At 39.7% G+C, this 27,045-nt stretch overlaps 1 protein-coding gene and 1 long non-coding RNA gene across 2 annotated transcripts in view; one reads left to right on the top strand and one right to left on the bottom strand.

The window, feature by feature from the left end:
- The window catches only part of fgfbp1a (fibroblast growth factor binding protein 1a), a 303,976-nt gene that overhangs the window by 75,877 nt on the left and 201,054 nt on the right, over window positions 1-27,045 (top strand). The window lies entirely within an intron of this gene.
- LOC141774852 (uncharacterized) lies at window positions 3,997-23,251 on the bottom strand. The gene is made up of 3 exons (XR_012595479.1): window positions 23,006-23,251; window positions 11,682-11,794; window positions 3,997-4,107 (listed from the first exon to the last, which is right to left on the bottom strand). It is a non-coding gene; the product is annotated as an uncharacterized LOC141774852 (long non-coding RNA).

Genomic DNA, 27,045 nt, shown 5'->3' with positions numbered 1-27,045 from the left:
ATCAGATTCAGAATCAGAATGGTGTTTATTGCCAGGTGTAAGAGGTATACACTAGGAATTTGCTTTGGTTTTGTTGGTGCAAGTAAACAGTATAATAACAAAATAAATAGATAAAAACGTTAGAATAAAATAAGAATAAAAAAATGAATTTCTACCAATTACAATATACAAAATAAGCTATAAACAAAAATAAACATGATATAAACAGATAGTGCAAATATTGCTATATGCGTAAATCGGCACTACAGCCATTCAGCTGAGAACACAAATAACATCAGTTAAAATAATCCCTTCACTATTCTCGCCTGTTTCTATTACAGCCCCATGTCTTTATAGCTGAATGCATCAAGCAAAGCAAGTATTGTTTTCGTCTGCAAGTGGGAAAAAAAGGTTTTCCTCCACTTTCCCACTGCCTGTAAAGAAACGCTGCTTTTCTGGCCCTTTTGAACTGAAAATCGTGATTTTTTTTTTTTTTCTCCCCCTGGTGTTCTCCGGACGCGCTCCTTTCTTTCTGCGGAACAATGACAACACTGGAGCTCCCCTGCCGGTGCGCCACAGTTGGGGATCCCCCGGATTGTTTTGGACATCTTTGGATTTCATCAATCAAAATGACTGCAGTTTTCCATAAAAATGCTGAATTTGGGTGCTGGAACCGAGCGAGGCAAGGTAGAAAATGCGAAGCTGTCCTTCTCGATGATAAATGGCCATCCTTTGATTTGAGCAAATAGAGAATATACGTGCCACAGTATATACCAGTGAGAAACAGGAGAAGATTGTTAAAGGGAGAGATCATGCCAGAAATGAATCGAGCAGAAACATTAGGCTGTGAAAGCAACTGCATTTTCCCAAAACCTCAGACATCTGTGAGCAGGATAAACCTGACATGTCTACTGCAGTTCGTAAAATAGTCATGAAATTGAATCTATTTGATTTTTTTTCGTGATGCTCAGCACCACTTTCAATAAAGTATTTTTCATCCTTTTTCCTAGAATATCCAGCAACACGTGAAGCAGGTGTTAATTTCCGCTCCAGTCTTTCAAAATAAAACTACTTAGTTAGGTTTAGGAAAAGATCGACTTGGTTAGGTTTAGGCAACAAACATTTTATTGTGCTTTTTCCTAAGAATGTCCATGAATAAGTGACGCACGTGTCAATTTCCACTACAGTCTTTTCAAAATAAAACTACTTACAGTAGTAAAAGCTCGACTTGGTTAGGCTTAGGCAACAAAACGACTTAGTTCGGTTTAGGAATAGATCGACTTGGTTAGGCTTAGGCAACAAAACTACGTAGTTAGGTCAAGGAAAAGATCACGGTTTGGGTTTAAATAACTCCGGAAGTGATGTTATTTAAGTACGGAAGTTACGTGACAAATAAATCAACTTTGACCTCTGGTTTTACACGGGACACAAACAGCGGCCTTCTGGGTGAAAGTCTGGTAGCTTTTCACCCACCCATCCACCCTGACCTCCTGCACGGCATTGGCCACTATTTATATTTCATAGTTAACAATTACGTGGATTACACATGAATTCATTTTGTGAAATTGTCTTTTTGTCTGCTTTATATCTGAAAATGAACAGCAATAGGATGAAGGGTTACCTCTGGAGAGACCTAGCTACTGGTGTTAGATATCATCCCAGTAATATCGGTCTTTCTTACCAGGTTACTGGGTGTAACAAAACCAGATAAAGACCCATAAATATATAGGACTCTTCGGACTGGAACTACAGGAAGCTGATGCTGTATCGCTGCACTGCACCAATAAACCCCTGTTAACATGGAAATACCACATCCCATTGACTAAAACCCAATTATCTGGCATCTCGCAGCGGCTCTCGTTGGAGCAGACCTGGGATGAAATTAAGAAAACTGCAAAGTAAAACTTTTAATTTCCTGAAAAAGCAATTATGAATTACGGAAGGGCCCTGCAGACGCCTCTCAAGGTGTCCTCTCTAAATGGCCCTAATGCTGCGGCTAATTATCCAATATTGACATTTTGTCCCGCCTCAGGTCAGCAGGTCAACAGTTGGAGATTAATGGCACCGGAAGGAGGTTATAGGACAAGGAGCCAAAGAAAAGACACTGTAATATAACTATATTTCATTACATTTTGTCTTGTTAGTGCCCTTATTTTGTAGGTTTTAAAGAAGGACTTAGCCAATGCTTCTGTTTTAGACCTTATTGTACTTAAAATATCTATCCAAAATAAGGATTTATAGTCTGTATTTGGTGCCCAGTAGTGGACTTATCTTATCTTTATTAGCACGGCTGCATTTCTGTTTCTTTTGAGCCATTCCTTATGCTCCATATAGTTTATTCTTTATGGTTTTATAACAGGTATAGTAGGATATAGTGGCTCTGGTAAGGACCACCATCCCTTCCCTCCCTCCTCCTCCTCTCTCAAACATATAGCAGAGTTGACTGGCTTGTCGAGCTTGAAGAATTGTTTAATTTCAGGGCCCCGGCGTTTCCTGAGGTGAGGTCTGCATTGGCTGCTAATAGAGATCTAATTGATGGGCCGAGTCCCGTTTCCGTGCTCTCTCTCCCTTTATTGCGCCCCGGCGTCTGCTGTAAAATAGGTCTGTAATCAGATTCTGCCTATTCCTCCTGGAGCAGGATGAGAGCTCAGGGCTGCACAGAGAGAGATGGGCCAACAAGAAAAAAAAGAAAAGAAAAGAAAAGAAAAATCAAGTTAAGACTCGAGTTGAAATTCGACATGTTGAGGCTTGATGAAAAAGAGAAAAGTGAGCTTTGACATGTAGTTTTCTTTAAACAAACCTACATTATTCTTATAGAAAATTCTCCTGTGTCTGTGGTACTCATTAGTGAGTTTATAGACCTTATCAGGTTTAATCTGTCAGCTTTATTTCTTCTGGGATTCATAGTTTTGCTGCAATATTTATACACTGAACCCCTCATCTAAAATTCAAACTTATAGGATTACTATAGATCTCCCATAAAAGGCTCTGTTATTGCTGCCAAATGCCTTCTGTGATGATGATTTTAACATTGTTATGTGGGCTTTCATGACTCAGACTCTCACTTCATGATCTAATCAAATCCCACACAGGCCAGTCTTGGTTCATACCAGTGCTTTGCACCCAGAAGGTACACAAGATGTCAATCAAATCAGATGTGAGACTGGCAGCAACAGAAACAGAGTGATTCTCTATTTTTTTCTGCTTCTCTCCCCATCTCCTATAGAGCTTCCTGGAAGGCTGCGATTGGCCGGCTGTCTGAGCCGTGATAGCAGCCCCGGAGCCGAGGATGATTGATGATGGCGAGGGCAAGGCCGAGCGCTGGCAGCATAAAGCCCCATAGACGCCTCAATAAAGAGCCTGGCTAGTGGAGAGCCTGGGCCCCGCTCAATAGGGCCCCTCCGCCTCCGAGGACCCACGGCTAGAGGAGTGCATGGAGAGAGAGAGAGAGAGAGAGAGAGAGAGAGAGAGAGAGGGAGAGGAAGAGAGGGAGAAGGAGAGGTGCTCTGTTGTTGGATAATCCGTTTAGCTATCGAGCCAGCAGCCGTCTGAGGCTGGATAAGTGCAGCGACGGATGTGTGTGGGGTGAAAATAGCAGGGGTTGGCTGGTGGAGAGCTGGAGGGGGGGGGATGCAGGGACGAAGGATGTGGAGAGAGAAAGAGAGAGGGGGAGATGGATCATCCAGTCTCAGGATGCATAATGGGGGAAAAAGGGAAGCGGATGAACAAAACTGGAAATCTGCAGGCTGCTTTTCACACGCACTAGAAATGATCCCAAAAAGTTGACCACAAGCTGTCTGAAGCCCGTCTGCTGCTGCTACTCTGGTGGCCACCATTCAGCCTACAGATGCATAACTGTGGTGACCTTTGCTTCGGCAGATCAATGAGACCCTGCTAGGTTGGATGCCATCGGTGCAGCGTCCACTGCTGTGGCCCCAGACCGCATGCAGCCCTGTTGTAACCCCACCAGCGCACAGCAGCTCTGAAAAGCACAATTAGGCAGTAATCTGCTCCTACCAAGCCAGCTTTCAGTGACTCCAGCGTGGCTACACGGTGTCCTGCAGACCCTCCTGGCTGGAGTTGGCAGGATGAAGGTCTGAGACTGATGGCCTGGTGGTCGTTGTCACTCTGCAGGGTTCATAGAGATCAAAGATGAGACGTTATTGTCAAGACCCGGCATGTGTTGCACAAAACAAGCTGAATCAAAGTTCCCAAATAATGTAGTAAAAGTCTGAATTGTTGTTGTTTATTAAAACCAAAATTGAAGATTTTATATCTTTTAACACTTTGTACATGTTCTGCTTTTGTGTAATTCTGTCATCTTCATTTGCATTCTACTGTAATGTCTTTAATGAAAATAAATCTACCAAAGTTTCCACAAAATCACTGCTCTTTGTTCTTTTTATTTCTGCTCTTCCATGCACTCAGGAGATATATGCAGAGCTGTTTGAACGATTTTTTGTAGAAGTTTCCAGTCATTTGAAATAAATCCAAGTCAACTCTCAAGTCTTTTTAATTCCTAGTCAAAGCAAGTCATTCAGATCTGTATACTGACATTTATGATATAGTTTTAGAGGACATGAACTTGGAACACATTTGACCTTTTATTGTTTTTTTTATGACTAGAAGAGCTCATAATAAAATGTTTGAGGTGGCACTATAGGGCGATATATGGAGAAAATCAAATCTAATATTTTTGATGAAATTCCTTGATATTGATACTGCAACAATATTGTATGTATGACCATTGGTGCTTTTACAAAATATTTACACAATGATATATTTTTGATAAATAATATTCAGTAAAGTGGGTAAAGGCAAATAATAGAACAACAGTCTGGTGTAATACAGCCTTTAAAACCAAGAAAAGCCACTTTGACGATATCACAATATCTAAAATCTAAGACGATATCTAGTCTCATATCATAATATTGATATAATATTCATAAATTGCAAAGCCCTACGAGCACAACATTCTCAACTTTCTGTGGCGGCCGATAGCATAACAGGGCTAAGCAGATATGACTGACAATTTCAGTAGAGAACCATGGTTATTGGGTATAATGACCTGTAATTCTCACAGTAAAATAACAAATAAAAATTGTCTTTACAGAATTTAAAATGACGGCAGTAACACAGATCAACACACCTGTTCAGGTGCAGTCTGGTGTTCCCTCTCATCCCTGCTTATATTTGAGTTGTTATTAAGTTTAACAACCTTTTCATGATTATAATCAACGACTTACACTATTTACTAATGAATGTAAAAGAGCCTAACTAACAGCACATTACACCTTATTGCTTTACAGCCAATTAAAGCCACACAAAATCTGTGTGAGCAGTTCAAAAGCAATAGGTTAATGAAAGCGTAACAGTGAAACGTGTCTTTATTGATTTGCGATTAGTGCCGGGGGGCTTATTCACGGGGTATCCATAACTGGATTCTGCCTCGGATTTTAATTGCCTAATTGGAGTGATTATTTAGCAATGGGAAACCATTCCACCTGTTCCTCTGCTGTACTTCTGCAGTTTGATAGTCACGTTGACACCTACGATTATCCTCACCAATGGTGGGAGAAGTACTCACAACTTTTGAGTAAAAGTACCAGTACAACAATATAAAAATACTGCATTACAAGAAAAAGTCATGCATTCAAAATCCTACTAAATATTATCAGCACAATGTACTTAAAGTATCAAAATTAAAAGTACTTGTTCTGCAGTAAAATGTCTCCTGTGACTGATATATTATTATTGTAATATATGTTAATACTGATGTAGTACAGTGGTTCCCAACATAGGGGTTGGACCCCGCCAAAGGGTCACAAGATAAATGTGGGGTCGCCCGGAGTCTATCTATTCATCAGTGAATACACTGAGCATGTTTTACTTATAATAACATAACTTTACATGTACATATAGCCTATTGTGTTTTATTTCTTACATGTGAGTATAAATAGATATAATATATATATATTTTTTAAAACCTAGAACTGTTGTATTATAATATTTTGAATGATTATCACTAAAGATTTGTGAAAGAAGTGTCCTGTCATTTTTCTTGTATTTTGGGCTCCTGGCAGTGACAACTCATTGTATTTTATAATTTTATCTTTTTTTTCTTTTATGTAAAATCTTAATCTGAAAAGTAACTAGTACCTAAACTAAGGCTGTTAAATAAAATGATTAATGCTTTAGATTGTGGCCCGCAATGTACGGCGTAATACTTTCTAATTGTTTGCTCTAATGGTGTACTAGTAGAGTACGTACTGATACATACCTGTATGTACAACGTTTTTTTACGGTGGCCTTCAGGTGAAATCGCGCCACCAAATTCAAGCTGCCACTTCAACGTAAACACTCAACATATTCTCATACAATGGTTTGTATCTTATTTAACAAAAAAGTTATCCCGCCTTTTTCCTACGAATGTCCAGCGACACGTGTCAATTTCTACTCATTACATGCATACAGTCTTTTCAAAATAAACTTCCGTCTTCACACGAAACAACTTCCTTAGGTTTAGGCAACAAAACAACTTGGTCAGGTTTAGGAAAAGATCGCGGTTTGGCTTAAAATAACTCTGGAAGTGGTGCAATTTAACTGTGTAAGTTACGTGACAAAGAAATCAACATTGACTTCTGAGTTTCACACGGACACGAACACCGGTCTCCTGGGTGAAAGTCTGGTAGATTTTGACCCACCCATCCACCCTGACCTCCTGCACGGCGTTCACCACTATTTATATTTCATAGTTAACAATTACGTGGATTATTCATTTCGTGGGATATATACAAATTACAGTGCATTACTTTTCGTAGGTATGTATGTATGTATGAGACCAGCCTGAAAAACTACTACTACTACTACTACTACTGTAGAAACATGGCGTTGCAACATGGCGGGATCCGTGAAGAGGACTCGCTCCCTATGTAGATATGAAGGGCTCATTCTAAGGTAACAAAAACACAATGATTCTTATTTTCAGGTGATTATACACTAATGAAAACATAATAATAAACATTATATTCCATTTTTTGCCAATAAATCCCTCTAAAAGCTACACAGTGGTCTTTTAAGTACAGTATTTAGTTACTTTTCACCACTACCCCTCTATCAAAAGATATATAAGGTTATAAGGTATAATCAAGTCAGACTTTATTCATATAACATGTAGACCTATATTATATTATATATATATCAACATTTATGCACCAAAAAGGATATGCTGTATGTCCCCTGTCTGACTGACATGGAAAACACGTGTTTATGTGCAGCATGAACAAATCTAATCGTGAGTGGCCCTTCAGGCTGAGCACATTATCCAGCACTGAATTATTTCATATTGCGGCTGTTGTTGTGTGCATTGTTGGTGGGCAGAGGTTAACAAAAGGCCAAGACGAATCCAAGCCACCGGCGTTGGCCGCATGGGGAAATGTTGGCAAGCGAGCCAGAGAATAATCATAGGCTAATCTGATTTCCAGCTCTGATAATGGAGGCCGGGCTAAATAAGAAAAATTCCAGGCAAATTTGTGCAAATGAAAAAGGATTCCTCCTGACATAATGGTATGGTGCAAGGCAGCCTCTAATGAGCAATAATCTGTCTAAGAGCTTCTCTCTCTCTCTCTCTGAGCTTTGGTTTCTCCCTCCATCTTCTATCTCACCTCCTCCCCCACTACTCCAGCTCTCATCAGCTCCTTCTCTTCTCCTGAGGAGCTGCATGTCACAGCTAAATGTGACACAGAGGAGGAGAGGAGGAGGAGTGAAATCTGCACAATGGAGGTGTGTACAGTACTATTTCAGACCAGTCTGAGGATTGATGAAGGTGTATCACCAGGATATATAATGTACACTGCAAATATCTACATATTGCTAAGTGATTTTTGTCCATTATTTATTTCTTAAAAGTCAAATTTTTCTTAAAAATAGTGAATTCAATTTTCCAGATTAAAATGTGACACAAAAACTTGAAACATTTTGAATTATATTGGAAAATAGTTGAATTATTCTCAGGGCACAGGCGGATTTTTTTTCATTTGTTTAAAGAAAATACGACTTTTAAACTCAGTTGTCAGTTTATTAGGTACAGCTATCCTGTTTCTATGAGCAATGTTTTTACCAATGGATCTGTTTTGTTTCTATCGTGCATGAACACGAGTACGCGAGCCACACAACACACATTCATGTGAGTTTCAGGCTATTCCACTGATCGACCATTGGTGGAGTATAGAGCAAAGAGCAATACGCCAACAAAGACAACGAAGAAGACGGCAAACTTGTCAACATGAATGTAATCAATACAGGATTTAAAATAGTGAAGAAAAAATGGGGATTGCTGCACTGGGTCAAGAAACTCGGTGTTAACGTTGAAGTATAAATACAGGTGCTCTTCAACGACAGGACAAGTAGTGAAGTACAAATAAAAAACAATGACCGTCCAGGTACTTTTAAAAGGAAATCCTTTATCAAATCATGGATAACCACCAACATGTTTGGACTCAACAAGTCTTCATCAGGGTTGAAGTGTAATGAGGACAGGTGTTCATATAATAAAAAAACTCATCACTAATTCACACTAGCTAAAAAAAACAAGAAAAGATAAATCACAAAATAAGGTAAATAAAGGTGAAAATAACATAACATAATAGTGTACAAAGACAAATAATGTGCCAGTATAAACTATAATACTCACAAATAATGACAAAAAAAGAGAATAAATAATCTAAGGATTAAATTTGGATTTTCAAATGTTTTATGAGGAAGGAAATATATTCAGTGTTTTTATTAGACCCGGAGGATAGGCACCATGATTTTTGGTGTGAAAATTAAAGGCAAACAGAACTTGTTTGTCAGCAAGAAAACCTTTAACAACACTTATCGCTGCTCTGAAGATATTTCCAGAATCCTCAAAGACTCTTGTCATTATGTAATATTAATATTAAATATTCTGTTGCACCATAAAATTAAATACAAAAGATATTTAACCCATTCCCCAAATTATGACTCTTTTTAAGAAACATTAATCATAACAAAGATGGTAGACGGACATGACATATCTTCACATATATTGATGTTTATGTCCAAAATATTTGCTTGTGTTTTACAATGTAATTTTCAGTTACCTGTTACTCAACTTTTTTTTTTTTAATCACACAACAGATTAAAATATTTTCATCTATAGAGTCTTTGGGGATTTCTGGAAATAACTTCAGAACAGCAGTAAGTTTTGTTAAATAACCTTCTGGGTTTTCCAAAGAGGTATTTATGGAAAATTAGATTCTCAACTCTGTGACTTGAATGTAATGATAATAGATAAAAGGCTGGGGCTGAAACTAATGCAGTCTAATACAGCAGTCCTGTAATAAATCCTACTTACATGCAGGTTATAATGTTTAGTTTTTTTGAAACTGTTTTAGAGAGGTGTGTGTTGATTCAACTTTATTTTGGAGGATGTCATTTGTGGTGCTATTGAACTGTATGACTTTACACTGACAGGTGTTTCTAATATTTAGTCTACTTTCGTTGATATAAATGGATTGGACAAAAACATTTTTACAACAGAAACCTTCACGGTTATTGCAGGGCTACTGTATTTGACTGCATTATCCTGCATTATCTAGCTAGGTGTACCTAATAAACTATGTGGGACGGAATCTGCCAAAATCAAAAATCTAAATGAATAAATGACTCGATAAATACATAAATATGCCAATAAATGAACCAAAATAATATTAAAAATATTAGTAGGCATTAATTAATTGAAATAATGTTGCATAAATTATATTTCTGTTTTTATTTATTTATTTATCTGAATAAATAATAAACTGGCAAGTGACTGTAGGACTCAATAATAGACAAACTTCCTTAGAAAAAAATGTTTTTTAGCAGTTTAAAGTATAGGGCCAGATGTTAGGCCTGGACATGACGTGCTGCCTTGTCAAAAGCCCAGTAATTGTTTGCATTTTCAGTTAAGAAATAAACAACGACACATCCCCTGTATGCTCTTGTCGTGCATCATATTAGATATCCCTGTTGCCAGACAAACCACAAAACTTTACCAGAAATTAAATCGTCCTTCTCTTAAAGGTTCAGAAATACATTAACAATGAACATGAAAAACACCAAAATGGCCATAACATAGTGTTTGTTTTCTCATTATAGCACTGATACGGCGCCCTGTAATATGTGTTATAATGTCAGCAGCAGCAGCTGTAAGACAATTTTAACTCCATAGAAGAATAACACCCTCCCCCCTCCATCTCTCTCTCTCTCTCTCTCTCTCTCTCTTTCTCCCCTCGGCCAGCAGCAGCAGCAGCAGCAGCAGCTTGGCTCCATGTTCCTGACAACTTCCATAAATTATTGGAGATTTTCATATTTCAAATTTCATCTGCATTCATGCGGAGCGGCCAGGGCCCCGGCGGAGGCTAGCGTCAGGGTGTCGGGTGTGGAGGCAGCAGAGCCCTCGGTAGCAGCGCTGCCACCGGCTGCCTGGCTTGGTGGCCCCAGAGACCCTTGGCTAATTGAATTGCATCCCCTGATTAGATTATCCTTGCGGCAGCTTGCTGCCAATCTGAAGTATGGGTGCCTTCTATCCTACTTAACCCTTCTGCCCCCCACCCGCTGCTGCAGACACACACAACACAACACACACACACACACACACACACACACACACACACACACACAAGGCAGAGTGCCCAATATATTCAGGGGCCATCAAAGTTGGCCAGTTTTGTTATTTTTCTTTTGCATTGTCGTGCCTTGTAAAAGTGGCCATCTTTCAGCGCCTGGCCCTCACCACCGCTCGTTCTTTACCAAACAGCCGACCCTGGCAAATGGCGAGTGTCATTACTCCAAGTTTGTTTTTCTGTTTGTTTGGCTTTTTTTTCTCCACAGATTGTGTGGCCAAATGTTACTGAAGCACCGGTTTAACAGTGACAGAGCCAGAGAGCCACAGCAACACACAGGTCCACTCAGGACAGGGATCAGTCTTTTAGTTGACATTTTATTCACCATCCAGTTCCATTTCTAAAGAGCAATTTTTGTATTTATCTATCACAGCAACCCGTTCTCACTCCCAACTCGCCAAATACCGCCATTTGGTAAGTGCCCCTCGGCATCGGAAAACGATGCACGGAGGCACCCTTAATGTGACGAACCGGGCTTTCGACTAACTCCAAAGAAGTTATTCGGCGGTTGGAGCAAGTGACGTAGTAGTAATAGCGTGAGAGTCCGTTCAGGGCAGGCGGGACTGGTGGTGGATGGGTCAAACAAACACAAGACTTTCAACCAGGAGAGCGCTGTTCGTGTCCCGTGTGAAACTAACGTTGACTTATTTTGTCACATCGGTCTTTGTCAGTCACGTAAGTCACGTGAGTCACTTGTCAGTGAAGTTAACGTCAACCACGGCCGTTTCCTAACCCTAACTAAGTGGTGCCTAAACCTAACTTCCTGTTGTTTATTTTGAAAGGACACTATGCATGTAACGAGCGTATACTGACACACCGTCCCCAAAAGTAACGCAAGAGGGGTACCCCATGCGTCGGTCTCCGATACCGACGGGCACTGACCAAACGGTGGTATTTGACGAGTTTGGAGTGAAAACTTAAAGCTAGGGTTGGTAAGCTTAAGAAACTAGCAACTACTCCCCCAAAATACCATTATCAACGTAAACAATGAACGTGGTTATTGTTAGTACTCACAGCTTGTGGAAGACTCTGGTGATACACAATGAGTGAATAAGGTAGGTGGACAGGCAGGTAGCCATCATTTCATCCGGGCCGAGTGGAGTGGTTGGACGGGGATTATTACAGTCCTGCAACAGAAGAGAAGAGAGAATTTCAACAAATATAACAATAAATGTTTTTGAATTATTACCAACCCTAGCTTTAATTATCATCTCACTTCATTGATTGGTTGAGAGACACAAAATGCAGATTTTCCATTTTTCCACTCACAACTATTCACTAATGTTTGTAAACACACCTCAAATGTATACGGTCAAAAATCTACAGACTGGACCTTTAATGACAAACTGAATATCATTATTTGCGGCTCTGTGTCACAGTAAAAATGTTCAGGTCACGATTCATACGTCACTGCTACAAAATACATACGACTGCAACCAACAATCATCTTGTTCTCTAAAATGTCTGAAAATGGTCAAAAAAAGCTGATCCGACCAATTAGTCCAAAAGCCAAATAAATTATATTCAGTTTACTAAAGAAAAAAACTGCAAACATTCACATTTGAGAAGCTGTGAAGTTTGGGAAATTTCCCTTAAAAATGTACGATTAATAGATGATCACAATCAAACATCATAAGTGTCCTCCTGACCCTGAGATGACTGCAAACACCTCCCCCACAGTCTCCGGCACTAGCAGGCCATGTCATCTCATGCATTGCCACATTTCAGTTTGGGGCCGATGCATAACCCAGATGAATATAAGTGTTCGCTGAGGAAAAGTCATGTTCTGATGTAATTATCATCTATTGCTTCCTGTAATCGTATCAGATCTCTTTTGAACAATAATCTCATGGTGAACGTCTGGAACGGAGCCCTCCTCCCTGTTTATTGTTCTCCACTCCGGTAAAACACAATTGAATTGAGGACTCTGCTATTAGATTTTTTGCTCTGTAGAATAAACTGAAATCCTATTTTTGCTGGAAATTATCAATACATCTTGGAGAGCAAAAGTAAGAAGACACAGAGCAAAAGTAGACCCTGTAGAGAGGGAGAGAGGATAAAATAGATGAAAGATGAGGAAGAGTTGATGGGAAGACTTTCACCAACTGGAGAAGGGTTTTATTGACGTACTGGGTCAGATGTATATGTTTGTAAATTACATCAAAACTGTAAAATACTGCTCCTGCACAGACGATACTTTATTGTGCGGCTTTTAAATCCAGTAAGTAAACTGGGTATATTGAAATGTGGAAGCAGTGTACAGTAAATAAAAATAAAAAAAGAATGAAAAACAAAGCACATATGTCATTTTTTGGAGCATAGAAAATACATTTTCTGAGTGAGCAAATGTCTGAAAGTTGCAGAACTTTAGAAGCTCATTTATCAGATAACTTACCACGTCAACTTTTAAACAAAGACAAAAAAACAATAACACAAATCATCAGGCATACACAAGAACAATATCTCTGCAATAACATAGCTTCAGTTCAGTTTTCTGTTTTCTTTCGCTGCGTAAACGATTCTGACAACTTCAAGAGGAACTAGGATCATACTTGCAGACTTTAAAGCGATGCAGCAGGTCTGCAGTGTTTTGCATCTGGCCGGCAACGAAATATTGATGACACACAGAGTTTGAGGCAAAGCAATAGCTTTAATTCAATCAGTAAACTCATACAGTAAACATGGACAGATAAAGAAATCCATCCTGAAATGTGATTTTGAAAAAGCAGCAGAGCAGTCAGGGATTTTATAAAAGCACAATGATAGTAGAAATATACATAAATGTATATACAGTTACCTTGTTGGCTTTATGAAGATGAGTTTCTCACAACTGAGCAGCTTGTTTTTAATCATCTGTGACAGGCTGATCAAACTTTATTGCTCAAAACTTTGGCTTCTTTTTTTGTGTGAAAATGATGCAGTTTGCTAGGATGTCTGTTACCTCCTGTGACACCTAAACCATAAACTGGTGGTGGCTACTTTAAGAGACCTTTGCCAAAATGTGACACTTAAGATGAAACAAAAGGAATGAAATTATAGTTCTTAATATGGAGATTATGGGTAATTTTAGTCCTTGTTAAGAAAGTGACACCATCTTAATATTCAGAATTATCAATAGCATTGAGATTGAATAACGAAGTTCAGATAATGTGTCCATGTTTTTGGATTTTGGCCTCGTGTTCGTAGCATTGAGGTTAATTTCTCAATATGGTTTCAGGGGATTTGAGGGTTTTAACAACCTGATGAGGTGTTTATGTTTTACAAATAAAAACAAATTACAACTAATGGGTTTTCAACTGAGTCGCCAGAAAAAAGTTGGCATTGTCTGTTTCTGTAAACCACAGGATATGGTTCATATCAGCCTCGTATCACACTTGCAGAAACGCAATGCCACGTGCTTAACGTTGTGAAACGATTGGTTAGGTGTAGGCAACAAAACTATTTGGTTATAGTTAGAAAAAAAAGATTATGTTTCGTGTTCAAATACAACAACCGTATCTACCGTAAATAAATAACAACCGCCCTGACCAGACTTTTTTATGTAATGCTTTTGATTTTTGGTTTCACACAGGACACGAACAGCAGTCTCCTGGTCACCCGTAGTACACTTTCTCGCTTGTACTCGTGAATATAACACATAACTTTTAATCAGTCAGTTTTCTCATTAGTGTAATCTTTTGCTTCAACTCGTCGTTAACGTCACACTTGCTGATTGAATGTTTCTCCCCGAAATGCACCTTGGGAGTCGTAGTTAACATTTCCCCTGAAATATTAATGCTTGTACCTTCGACGTTTTTTAAAACCAATGAACACGACGATTCAAGAGGAAGAGTCAATGCTGACCTAAGACGTAAAAGTCATGTAATTTGAGCCAGATTTGCATCCAAAAGTATCGCAATTTTTTACCAAATTTTCATAAAAAATCTGCAAAAGAAAATGTTTTGCTACTGTTATGTGAATATTAGGAGCTGGTTCATGGAGATAAGCAGTAGGTGGTGCTAACTCTCCAGTCAGGTGCCGTTAAACCATTGCGGAAAAAGAAGACGCAACCAGATGACGTGATTAAATGAGCGCCAGTCAAACCCATGAAAACATGATGTAAATATGGCATTTATGTTTGTTTCATGTATGTTTTCGTCTGCAGCCATTGTTCATTAGTGGACGCCTAAGTCAAATGTTTCGTGTACGTCATATCCCCAAATGTGTTTCCATAGCACTTTCTTGCATTTTGCATTTATCGGTACAGCAAGTTTTCCAACTCAGCCAAGCGTTTTTTTCAATATCTTTACTTTTTTTCAAAATTTCCAGTGATTCTACTCAGGATTTTTATGCGCAAATTGAAAATGGGGCATTAAAACAGGTGGATGGAAACACACCTAAAGCCTTTGGGGAAAATAAATAGGACTTTTACATTTGGAACCAGGGGCGCCAAAAACACCTCCTCCCACTTTGTAACTCCATGAATAAATATCTAGTTTAAGTGAAACATTTCGTATAGAGGGTGCTGTTATGAGATTGTAGCATGTATCAAACGAAGGCTGAATGATTGAAATCTGTTCACCTGTTTCTTCCCAGCTGGAGGATGAGGATGAGGAAGAGGATGAGGATGCTCAGGCATGTGCAGAAGGCCTCTCTGCTTCCCTCAGCAGCCCTCTATCCAGCCATCCTTCCATCCAGCCAGCTCTCCTGAGTCACTTTTCATAATTATTGAATTACATTCCTGGCAACCCATTAAGCAGGACATTCTCTTCTTAACCACCTGCTCTTCGCCCCTCCTCCACCCCATTTTACGCCATCAATCTTTCAGCGTTACCGGAGCCCCTAAAAGCTTTCTGACTGCTCTATAATGGGGGACAGCGCGGGGTCAGGGGGTGCTACAGGACTGTGTGCTCAGGAGCAGTGATGCCTCAGCATTCGGGTGGGGAGCAGGGCGAAGGGACGGGTGGTGGTGTGAGGGGGCAGTGGGGGTCACTCTGTGCAGCCCGGCTGTAATAGGTCACTAACTGGACCTTTGGCTGGGAACAAGAGGGGAAAAAACACGTTTGTGTGGGTGGTTATGTGAATGTGTGTGTCTGTGTGTGTGTGTGTGTGTGTGTGCGTCTGTGTGTAAAACCTGTTCAGGTGTTTCATAAAAAAAAATCCACCCTGAGATTATCTGTCAGATTTAATAAATCTGTCACATCATTTCATTTCAGTAATGAAGTGTTGTATTTTACTCTTGTTTGCCTCAGCTTGCTTCACCTAATTTTACTTCAGTTGGTCATTTCCTACATTTCCCAGAATGCCTTTTGACATCCTCCAAAGAGTAAGAATGAACTTGCTGCAACAGCAGATGACAGAAGTTTTGTGAGGGAACTGTCCTTCAAACTAAACACATACCAAATTGGTATCAAGGTCAATCTTCTCCCACACATGCTGCCCTGGCACTGGAGGAGTATATCTACCCTTCAACGTGAACTTCCAATGTCACAGCTGAGTTGAAGTCTGAGAAGTAAAACATCTTCAAACTGTTATCAAAGTAAAATACTTCGCTGTGATGTATTTGTAGGGTTTTATACTATACGGCCACAAAAGTAATTGTTTCTGATTGGCTTGAAGGTTTCTATTAAAACTGTAAAACAACAAACATAACTGTGTTCAACAGTTCTTGGCTACCGATCTAAATTAGTGCTACTGGTTTACAGTATTAAACTACAAGTTACCATAGCAACAGGCAGCGCTCAGCTTCATTCTAATGCTCGTAATGTTCAAAATCTCTCTTCCTCGTTCAGTCATTCATTAGTCCCCACATAATAAACACTCAATAGTACAGTAAAGTGAGATCTCAGACACTCAAAGGGGAAGTATTACATCATGTGATTTTTTAACAAAAGCAGTCTGCATGCTGTAGACAAATATATTTTTTGTTCCACTGAGGTGCGTACATTTTATACTGAAAATTCAGACACTTGGATAAAATGGTGTAAAGTAAAAAAAGTGCACCAGGTAGCAAATGTGTGACGTAGGGCGTCATTTTTCATGCGTTTTCCTACTAATGTCCAGCAACACATGTCAATTTCCGCTTGTTAATGGAAACAGTCTTTTCAAAAGAAACTTCTGTCTTCACAGGAAACAACTTGGTTAGGTTTAGGAAAAGATCGTGGTTTTAGTTAAAATAACTGCAGAAGTTGCGTTACTTCAGTACGGAAGTTACGGGACAAATAAATCAATGTTGACTTCTAGTTTCACACGAGATGGTATAGCTATGAACAGTGTATGAGACCAGCCTGAGCAGTTGCAGTACACAGTAGGAAGGTGTGCAAATGTAAAAGCACAAATATAGAATATCAATATAGTTGCAAGTATAAAAATACAATTTTTCATTCATCTTTTTCATATCCTATCTGGTTCCACCCATTCCGGAAATATTTCCACTTAAAGGTGCAGTGCATAAGATCTGGCATCTAGCGGTGTGTTTGGTTTGTCCGTTCTGGGCTACTGCTGAATCTTGGCGGCCGGCTCCGTGAAGAGGACCCGCTCCATATGTAGATATGAACGGCTCATTCTAAGCTAACGAAATCACAACAACTCTTTCAGGTGATTATACACTAAAGACAAAACATACTGATTAATATTATATTCCATTTCTGCCAATGGATCCCCCGAAATGTTACACACTGGCCCTTTAAATTCTATTATACAAACAAGAAGCAGATAATACAATGGGTGTAATAACAATGCAGTCAGCCATGTTGAAATGCTAAATGTTTCGACACTCATCACTTGGACATCACTGACATTTTGACATGCGAGGCATTTTGGTATTTTGACGTGCAGTGCTCTTTTCACTGTGTTGTCCAGGAGATTCTACTGAAGTCAATGTTAAGTGAATAGTAAGGTTAGGTTCATCTTTACCCTGCTGGCTTATTGACTCGCCTGTCAATACGACTGCAGGGAGAATCCATAATGCCTGCAAATGTTATCTCAACATCTGTTTTAATGGTTGTGCGTGTTTACTCGTGTGTGTGAGGCTTTAAAGGTCTTACACGATATTTTACTACAATGTACATTGTGTACATGAATATACAATTCTCCTTGCATTGGGTACGGACAATGTCTTTGTGATATAAATGTGTTTTTCTGTGTTTTATGAGGACAAGTGCCCTAATAAAAGATAGATGAAAAGTATCTTAACAAAGGGAGATTTTGATGGAACTTAGGTTTAAGACTTGAGTTCAAGCTGTGATAATGAATTTTTGGCCACTAGGTGTATGCGTTGATGTATTTGTCACGTAACTTGCATACTTAAGTTACGCCACTCACGGAGTTGTTTTAACCCAAACAACGATCTTTTCCTAAACCTAACTAAGTAAAACTAACTAAATTGTTTCCTGTGAAGACGGAAGTTTATTTTGAAAAGACTTTATGCATGTAATGAGCGGAAATTGACAGGTGTTGCTAGATACTCATAGGGAAACGCTAGAAAAATGAGGAATAACTTTTTGTGAGATATCAAACCGTTGTATGAGGATACGTTAAATAACAATAATAGCAAACATTTGCCCAGCAGCAGCTCTGTTTTGATCTCCACCAACTCCTGACGAAATATCCGTCTCTTAAGCTGCTAAACGCACCTCTATATTCACCAGCTAGCTGCTAACTTTATACGGTATGTCCTCCATTTGGTGCTGGGCAGGTCGTGAACATTGGGATTATGCTGCTGGAAACAAGACTGATGAGAGCACTAAGACTGAACTGTACAGATAATGTGCCATAAAAACAAGCAGGCTGAAAATCTCCAGAGAGCTACAGAGGTGTGTGCTGACCGTCAGGGAGTGTCTTTCACTGAACTTGATTAAATATTAATATACAGCTTTAGATTGGGGCTCAGTTTTGGTTGAGATTAGTGTTTATGGAAGAATGAATGGAGGTCCTCACTAGGATAGTAGAACAAATGTGTTTGTGTGCGTGTGTTTACAAGTAAACAGCATCAGTGCAGATGGAGGGCTTATGCCTCACCTCACAGCATGCTGCTCATTACCTAATGCTCAGATCCCAACACATATTATTCATCTCTGACAGCTCGCCCGCTTTGCATAAAACACACTCACACAAACACACATGTGCCGCACACACTTAAGAACACATATATACCTGAACTAACAGGCTGTCATGAATGCATACATCCTGTACAGCTACATACATCCCACGTATACTGTATGGACACATATGCTGAATGCAAAAGTGACCTTGCACACCAACTCCAGCATATGCTTCATACACACACACACCTACTCAAACACACACACACACACACTGAGAGCATATGAGTAATGAACAACCTTAATAACACCTCCAACTTTTCCTCTTCTTCTCTCTGTTGGCTGTTTAAATTCACATCCCCCTTTAACGTCGCTCTAATCTGATTACCGCCGGGCTAATGGCTCTCCTTCTGCTCCTCCCAGACGCTCTGCCCAGACCTTGGAAAACACACACACAGGCACGCACACACACACACACACACACACTGCTACATCTGCAAAGTATGGCCGAGGGAAAAGAGCTGAGAGAAAGAGAAAGAGGGAGAAGTTGGTGCATGGTGTTTATATGCATATGGGTGAGTGTTTTTTTTTTGGGGGGGGGGGGTGAGGAGGGTGGGAGGGTAGTGGATCAGCAGCCAACTCCACTCCAAAACCCTCCCCTCACTCTCCCTTTCTCTTCCCTGCAATACCTCCCCCTCCCCTTGAGTAAATCTATAGGGAGGGAAGGCAGAGACAGGTGCATTTCTCCACAAATTGAGTTAGCCAAGACATGCCACATCCAATTGGACTAAATTGATGTGAGAGTTTGTGATGTCTGCCGTGGGTATTACAGCAAAGGTCAGTGTGCCGAGACAATGACATCAATCTGGTCCACGTGGCCGAGCGGCTCGGGCCCCCGCCAGCCCCCTGATTCAGATGCAAACCTGCAAACACAGCCAGGGGAAGGAGAGGGCGGACAAATGCTGGTTGCAAACTGGTGGGCATTTTGTGATTGCTTTTGAATAGAAGCTAAATAAGAGCTCGACACACCCTGGTTGTTGCCTCCGGGTGTTACAAGCTGCCGATGGCCAATAAATACTGTAGATAAAAAAGGATGAGGACTGTTGCATTATCAGTTTGTTGTTTTGATCGTGCACCCCATTCGACTGTTTTTAGGCCATTAAATAGGTGTTATCAGGGGCCTACTATGCCTACTATGTTGTAAAAGTGAAAGTGAAACTTAAAAGTAACACGTTCTAACATGTTGTTAAACTGAATGAAACCTCACATTTTGAACACAAACAAAAAGATATCTTTAGGTTTAGGCAATACAACTACAACTTCTTTAGGTTTAGGCAATAAAACTACAACATCTTTAGGTTTAGGCAAAAAAACAAAAACACTTAGTTAAGTTTAGGGAAAAACTGGGTTAAAATAACTATGACCATAAAGACAACCACACATTGTTTGTTTCACACAGGATGCAAGCTCCGGTCTCCTGAGTGAAAACCCTGTATTTAGTTGGTTTGTTAACCAAAGAAAGAAGACATAAATAAACAGTGTAAAGCTTCAACAGCATATACCCTGAATTAGTGTTAATAATGGATTTTATTTAAATGTAACTGTCAGCTGTATGGTGGCTTTGTAGCCATTTAGCTAAAGGTTTATTTACCTTTCTGTAGTTGTTTTGACCATGTGGCACGTTCACGTATTTTAATTAGAAACACAGCGTATCCTCATACAACGGTTCGCATGATATCTTTCCAAAAAGTTATTCCTCATTTTTCGTGAGTTTTCCTACGAACGTCCAGCAACACGTGTCAATTTATGCTCGTTACATGCATACAGTCTTTTCAAAATAAACTTTCGTCTTCACAGTAAACAACTTGGTTAGGTTTAGGCAATAAAACTACTTTGTTAGATTTAGGAAAAAGATCGTGGTTTGGCTAAAAATAACTCCAGTAGTGGCGTCACTTAAGTACGGAAGTTACGTGACAAATAAATCACTTCTGTTTTGACCCACTCAACCAACCCAAGCTCCTCTCTATGTGGAGGTTGTCGCTCTTTATACTTCCTGGTTCATGATTACATGGATTAAAGACAAATTAATTTCCTGGGATATATATACAAATTACAATGCATACTTTTCATAGATATAGCTACGACCGGTGTATGAGAACAGCCTGTAGAGACAACAGGGGTAGCTCTAGCTGCTATCACTAGCTACCACAGCTAATTTGCTTAAAGTACAATTACTACTAATGCCATTTTATTTTCGTTATATTATGTCACATTTTCTAGAACCTGGGATGTTATTTATATAGAGGCCCACCTACGATGAACACATATTGCCTATCAATTTCCCATCCAACACGTGAGTGCTGGTGGTTTAGGGCCACTTTGCCTCTACTCTCAGGAAATCCAGTAGAAACTTCATCATGCTGTCACCTCTTTCAGGGCCTGCAGACCCAGATTTCAGGGGTATGGCTTTCATCCCACCTCTATTCAGAGAGCCATTTTCTTTGATCACATTAGCGTTATTGCTCCTCTCACTGTTCCCTCCGTCTTCTCACTGCTACTCTATATCAGCCCAGGGCTATTGGTTTTCATTCTGTGGCTTCAATCTGGACCTGGACCAGGCTCAGCTAGACCGGCTTACACTGACGTTAATTCATATAAAAGCTATATGAACAGTCAAGTTCAACTGCTGACTTCACAAGCTCACTCCATCAATGGGACATTACATGTGACAGAGTGTATTGTAAGGTAAATACACCGTAAAAAGTAATTTGTTGATGAGTTTAGCTTTTCTCAAATTCCTCAAACCAATAAGGAAGAAATCGATATTTGTGAATTTAGGTTTGTTCGATTCATTTTTATCAAATAAATGGGCTGAAAATGACTAATTTCATAGAAAAAGTAGCCAACTAAGGAGAAATCATCATCTGATCTCTTTGACAAGTTTTCCTGGAACCCGTGAGGAAGGTTCAATTCATTCCCAGTCGCTGGAGTCCCAGACCAGAGATTTGTCTGAGAAGCAATTTACTGTCATTTGCTGGAGAGTGCTGGCCTGATGCATAAACATCGTCCCTAATATGCCAATTCATCATCAGGCAGCCGGGGGATTCTGGGTGTGTTCTGATCAAATTTGCACCCGGCGATGATGAGGGGCATGTTGGTTTTGCTACAGAAAAGTGCAGATCCAGCTATTTGTCACGTCAAGCTTCAACAGGGGAGGCAGAGGAGGAGAGGATACACAGCATAGAAATAGAAGGGATAGAACAGCAGTTTGCCACAGATTGTTTTAGGCATGCTAGCTACTTAGTTGATATCTCAACTATTGGATGGATTGCAATGAAATGTTATACAGACATCCGTGGTCCCTAGAAGGTGAATCCTACTGACTTTCCCTCTAGTGACACCATGAGGATGGCATATGTGGTTTTGAGTGAAATGTCTCACCAACTATTGGGATGAGGGATTGTCATGAAATTTGGTAAACGCATTCATGTTTGTCACAAAATGAATCGTAATTACGGACATTTTCCTCAATTTCCATCATCAGGTAAAATTGAAAATTTGGCCAATACCTAGTTATGACCACATTAGGGATGTCACAATACCAGTGACAATTTAAAGGATAAGGCTGGTGTTATTCTATGTTTTTGTAACTGTCAGCAAATTCCATGAAAACACCAAAACCAACAATAGTCCCTTAGTCTCAATACCTTCCAACTTACCAAGCCCATCTCTGGCTCTCAGTCCCAAGCCCATGGGTTCCTACTGAAGACTTAATCTTTAAAAAAAACAGGTAACAAATATGTACTTTCAATTTTAGATAATAGATCCACTGGGAACTGTAGTTTTTTTAGTGAATGGTACTCAAACAGGAGTAAACTGTGTTTGTTGGGGACTATTTTCAGCAGATTTGGTGCACCAGAGAGTATTTACAGCAGCAGGATGATGTATGCAGGATCGACTCAAAAGAAACTACAGTGCCCATTCTCATAGCATGTCATATAGGGTAGCTGAGTTTTAAATATGTTTTGGACAACAATGGAGTTCTATGGCACAGAGGAATAAGATATATCGGCTTCTGATACACAGAAAAAACTTGTTTGAATGTGATTTGTTGACAGTAAGAAAACATAGAATGTCCCAGACTTATCCTTTAATAATGCTGACATTACTTCATGTCCACTAACAAAGCAACATATCTGTTCTCTAAGCTGTGTGCTGCAGCCCACTAACACGTATTTTGTTACATCATTATAAAACACCCAATTTGTGTACCAGCCAATTCACCATCCACCCATATTGATTTCAGTTGAAATATACCGGATCTATCTGGTCCAGCTCTGTGGTGCAGCATCATCCTTCAGCGCCCAGAGAGAGGCCTTCTGGGAACAGGAAGTGAATCAGAGGCTGCAGTGGACAGACTGACTCTGATGGCTCCCATCTGGCTGTTCTTTAAGGATTCCATCCAATCAGATTAGGTTTGATTGATCAACAGGCGCTGCCATTGGATGCTGGTCCTGGCAATATAAATCACCCGCTGCCATCAATATGGATGGCTTTCCTGAGGAGGAGCAAAAATGACAAAGTGTACATGAAATTCAAGGAAGTTGACTTCCTCGTGGCCAAATACACAGTTTACTAATTTAAATTGTCTGTTCGTGAGGAGAGACATGATGATGTTTGGATCATTGTGTTCAAAGATGGATGGGTTTCACTTTAAACTCGGATAAATAAACAGCGAAGGAATCAAAAATCTGCCACCTCTCATGAAATGATTTACTGACATTATTGGCTGTTGTTAAGTACTTTATAGTATTTATATGTATTTCATAATAGCTCTAAATTCATTTTTGCATTTAGCTTTAATGGTCATATCAACAGGAGATTAAGTTAAGTCTGACCAGATTTGCAAACACAGAATCAAAAGACAAACAAGCAAACGAAGCAAAAAATTAAAAAACTGAGGATTAATTGGTCCTAGAAAGGCAGAAACAACAGAATATCTAATACTCTCACAAACTGACTTGATTTTCATACACCTCTCACACCAACATGTTCCCATCCAAACTCGTCACATACTGACGCTTTTTCAGACCCCTCGGTGCCACTCTTTTCAGTCGCAAACACGTGCTTAATGTTGTGAAGTAAACAAAAACACATGCTTAGGTTCAGGCAATAAACCATTATAATTAGGTTTAGGAAAAAACAACAACATGGTTGGGCTTAAAACTACTACATTTGTACAGTGAAAATAACTCTGAAGTTGTGAACAGTGGACATGAAAGACTGCTGCCACGGAGGGGTTTCCATTGTAGTTAATAGAAAAGCCCGGTGCGTCTCATACTGATGCTAAAGGGTGCTTTAAGCGTTGGTATCGAACGACGATGGTCGTGACAAAGCATTGGTATTTGAAGCCCTGGTAATGAGTATACACTAGGGGATGCAAAACCAAACAAACCGAACTGTTCAATGACGTACAAACTGAACCGTGGGCTTGTTGAACTGTTGCACCACTATTAAATACAGGCAAATTAAGTATCCTGCCTTATTTCATGTATAAAATTACTGTCATGGCCTCATATACTATAGAAATATCATTCATTACTATCAATCAATCTGTATATTTATATAATTTGGAGTTCAAACACATTGGAAATGTTTTTCTTCTCCCCTAATGTGCAAAACAAACCAAACCGAAACCGTGACCCAGAAACCGCAATACAAACCAAACCATGGGCTTGTTGAACCGTTACACCATCAATGGAAACAATATTACACATGTTTGAGAGTATTTCTGTACTTTGCTCTCTGTAGTTGCAAAAAAGTCTCTAAAAGTCTGTATCCAAATAAAACCGAGGGTACAACGAAACTACAAGCAAATAAGTCAGTCTCAAAAAGTGTTGGGGACTAGCCTGAAAAGAACAGTTTGATTTTAGACATTAAAGCACTCTTAAAGGTAGCCGACAGTGTGTAGTGTAGGTGGATCTAAATGGAATATTTTATTCATGTTTTCATTAGTGTATAATCACCTGAAAATAAGAATTGTTGTGTTTTACCTTAGAATGAGCCCTTCATATCTACATGCGGGTCCTCTTCATGTTGCTCCGCCATGTTTCTACAATAGCACAGAACGGACAAACCAAACACTGGCTCTAGAGAGAGCCTTTTGTGTTTTTGCGTCTGCCACCGTAGTCCTACACGCTTGTCACACGGGAGACGTTTCTGTTCCTTGCCTAGATGCTGCCTAATCACTGGTACTTTAAATTGTTCATGGAATTAGTGAGGGACAAACAACCTAAACTGGTGCTTAGTTGATCAAATGAAAACCCAAAATGTTGCTTATGCTCCTCGGTCTATCTAGAAAATGAAGGCATGGCATTGACTGATTAAGGGAGTCTGTGTTTATATGTGTGTGTGTGTGCATAGATGAAATGTCCTGCACACCAACACAGGTGTCTTTAGTTATAGCTGATTGTTGGGTGGAGCCAATTTGAGACATACCTGATATCACCAAACCCTTCAGAACGGTAAAGGTGTATGTTGTCCCACCACAGGTAATTAACATAACAGAAAACACCTGTGTGGGTGACTCTAACAGGTGCAACACAGCAGTGAGACAGGTGTCAATCAAGCACACCTGTACACCCACATAGAGCACTAATCAAAACACCCGTATGGGTGGATCTAAACTGTGATGGGAATTAAAGAGATGATTTACGGTATTTAAGTTGCTTTAAAGATATATTTGTCCTCTACATGCCAATTATATCATCAAATTATTCATGAAAACATCCAAATGTCTTAATTAAGGGATGAGGTATTGATTAATGGTTGTGTTTTGAAACAATATTGGTATTGGAGTATCCTGTTGTGTGCATGTTATGAATATCTGAGGCCCTTGTTGGGACTCTTTTGACTATATGTAAATAATAATAATCCATAAAGAGCTGCCTGATGGTTTATGCAGATGGAGGCTGCAGGGCTAAAGTCTAATGTACAACTGAGGCCATGAGTTTAGTCATATAACACATCAAAAGAATATGAGATGAGATGGAGGGGGTGCACTAAGCGAGACAAATTAGCAGCTTTAGAAATTGATAGCAGGTGTTTACATGTGGTATCTTTTTGCATATTGTAATGTGGAAGCAAGCAGGAGGGGGTGTAATAAACATTACAATGCTTTGTATAATAATCAATATAACTCACAATGACCTTGACGTTTTATGATGGATTGGGAGACATGGCCTACTGTAATTGCTGCCCATTCCTCCCTCCTTTCCTTTCCTTCCTTTCACCCTGACGCCTCCACTCCTACAGGCCAGTCTCTCTCTCTCTCTCTCCTCTTCCTTGACATTAAAAAGCGCTCCATCATCCTCGATGCGCCGCCTTGTCGCCTGCCGCTCAGATGACCATTAATCGCTTAATTCCAGTAAACCTACGTGCGCACAAAGGGCTGCTGTCTTGCCGCTTAATGCATGTGTGATTAAGCTTTTAGGGGTCCGACCACACGGCATTATTAGACCAGCAGGTCCTTGTATAGAGGGCCAAATGCCTTCAGGGGGCCCGAGGCTGGAGGAGGCTGGAGGAGGAGGAGGAGGAAGAGGAGGAGGAGGAGAAGTTAATGACACTGACCCTCACTTCCCCAACAGCTATTCAATTCAACAATAATAACGGGTCATGCAGCTGATTTATGAGGCTGGGGCTAATAATTGTCAATTGCTAATGTGTGGGGGTGCCAATGCCAGTAGACTTTATGCTAAATAAAATATGCCTTGACCTCACTGGGGGGTGAAATGCAGGAGGCTAAAAAAAAGAAAAAAAAAATGTAGACAGAATAGAATAGAATAGAAAGCTTTATTGTCATTGTATTAAATACAACGAGATTCATAGTTTGCCACTTCTGGTCAGTGCTTTAAAGGTCCCATATTATGCTAATTTTCAGGTTCATACTTGTATTTCGTGTTTCTACTAGAACATGTTTACATGCTGTAATGTTAAAAAAAAACACTTTATTTTCTACATACTGTCTGCCTGAATATGCCTGTATTTACATGCTGTCTGAAACGCTCCATTTGGGTCCATGTTTATTCCCTGTCAGCTGATGTTATTTGCATCCACTGCAACCAGGAAATAAACTGGCACACAGTTAGAATGTTTATGTTTAAAACCATGTAATGGTCTAAATGTTGTATATTTGTGACATCACAAATGGACAGAAATCCTAACGGCTTGTTTCAAACGCACAATTTCTAAATACGGGCTGCTGTGTGTATTTCTCCGTATATTGAGCGTTTTGATAGTTTAACAGTATTAATAAAGCACTTAAACCTGCTTTATAATGTAAAAGACCTAAAAATCTC

This window comes from Sebastes fasciatus, chromosome 10, assembly GCF_043250625.1.
Source record: "Sebastes fasciatus isolate fSebFas1 chromosome 10, fSebFas1.pri, whole genome shotgun sequence".
Taxonomy (NCBI): domain Eukaryota; kingdom Metazoa; phylum Chordata; class Actinopteri; order Perciformes; family Sebastidae; genus Sebastes; species Sebastes fasciatus.
The sequence above is the reverse complement of the archived record's forward strand: the minus strand, read 5'-3'. Positions and strand labels throughout refer to the sequence as shown.